The sequence below is a fragment of the Tenrec ecaudatus genome, chromosome 10 (genome assembly GCF_050624435.1).
Source record: "Tenrec ecaudatus isolate mTenEca1 chromosome 10, mTenEca1.hap1, whole genome shotgun sequence".
In the NCBI taxonomy this organism is placed as follows: Eukaryota; Metazoa; Chordata; class Mammalia; order Afrosoricida; family Tenrecidae; genus Tenrec; species Tenrec ecaudatus.
Genome location: NC_134539.1, coordinates 132,488,582 through 132,490,425, shown reverse-complemented (window position 1 = coordinate 132,490,425; position 1,844 = coordinate 132,488,582).

The window sequence follows — 1,844 nt, the reverse complement described above, 5'->3', positions numbered from 1 at the left end:
CACAGAGCATTCGGTAAGGAAGTCACAGGGTACGGTTTTCACAGGACAGCTACTGCTGGCCTTGCAAGCAGGTCTCTCTCTGGCCCTCTGCCTGGCCTCTGCCCTACTCAGGCAAGGGTAACAAAACCCTCTAGCCATGCCCACAAGGGCCCGCAGGTGCCCCGTTCCCCAGCAAGCCTCCTGCATGAGAGTGCTCAGCTTCCTGGCTTCGTGGATTGACTCTTTATGACCTCCTGGTTCTGCCGCCTCTGCTGGCTCTGTTTCTGTGCCACTGCTTCCCATGGGCTCCAGGATCACAGCTCTGTTCCCCGTACAGGGACCCCAATGGATCCACTCTCAGCTCTTTCTCCACCTCTGACCCGTCCCATTGTAAGTTTTGCAGGACGACAAAACAGATCCATCTCCTCCCCTCCTGAGGGTTCCACACACCTAATTTGTACAGGGTGCCATGCACCGTTACTTTTTTTTTTTTTTCTCTATGTTTTTAACAAGCTATTTGGGCAATCGCCTAATTTGCATGGCCCCACCCATTTGGTGGGTGTTACATACCGGCTCTGGCAGCCTGGCTATAGGGAAGCAATCATGCACCGCCCTCTCCTTCCCTGTCCCACTGCAACTCCGCTCCAGGCTCACCCCCACCAACGGCGATGGAATGAACCACCTCGTGGGAACACGCTGATGACGGTCCCCAACATGTTCCCACATGACGACACGAGCGGAAGAGCAGCATATCTACCACCCCAAACCTTGTCACTCACGTACCCGTGTGCATAGTGTACCCACACAATCCCTTGGTGTCCCAGAGACCATCTAGGTTGGACACTTGGCTCAGACACTTTGGGTGTGAGGGTTTAGGAAACCTGCGTCTTTTACCTTCCTGTGCCTCTCAGTGGGGGGAGGGCCCGATCCTGGCAGTGGGATGGGGGCCATTTTAAGGAAGACACCTTTCAGGTCACCAAGCCTGCCACTCTCTCCCTGGAGAGACTTCTTACTTATTTATCTGCGCGCATGTGGGGTTTCTCCCGTGGGTAACAGCTCGGTGCTTGCTTTCGCGCGAGAAAGGATTCACGCTGAAGCCTGTTTGTAAGCCAAGTGGCTTTTGATGAAGGACAGGAGAGGTTTCAGATTTTAGTTTCTAAACGAGTACGTGCTATTTCAGGGAAGCATGCCAAGCCACGCGGAAGCCTCGCTGGGGCTTGCAACTGGACACGAGCAACCTCATGGAGTGAGAACTGAGGCCAGAGAGTGAGGCACAGCAGGAGCAGGGTAAAAAGTGAGTAAGTGGGGTGGTGGTGGTGGTGTGTGTGTGTGTGTGTTTGTGTAGAGAGGGGGGGGGCACTCAGGGGGCCGTAATCCACCTGCCTCTCCCCAGGAGCAGAGTAAAAAGAGAACAACCTCCCCGCAGCCAGGAGAGTGAGAGCCTCTGTCGGGGGAGGCATGGTTGATGATATTGGTTGACCCCATTAAGCCCACCTGGGCCTAGTGTGGGCTGCCCAGGTGTACCGCTCACCTGGCTGGGGCCTGAATTGGAGCATGCCCAGTTTGGGGGCCTTCAAGGGTGGTTAGTGCTTGCCTGATGCCTTCCCAACCCCCTCCAAGGGGCCTGAACAGGCATGGGAGGGACAACCCCCTTTCCCTATCCTGGCTACCTAACACGGTGAGTACATGCTACATAATATAGGTAGAAAGAGAAGATGGTAAATAAGGGCAGCTCTCTCCTCTCACAGGAGGGAGCTCACAGCAGACTGCGAGGCAGTTATGCAGAGAGCGAAGTTCTAAAGCGGGCGCTGGAAGAGCAAGAGGGACTATTTCTGCTTGGGTAGCTATCAGAAACCCAGAAGAGG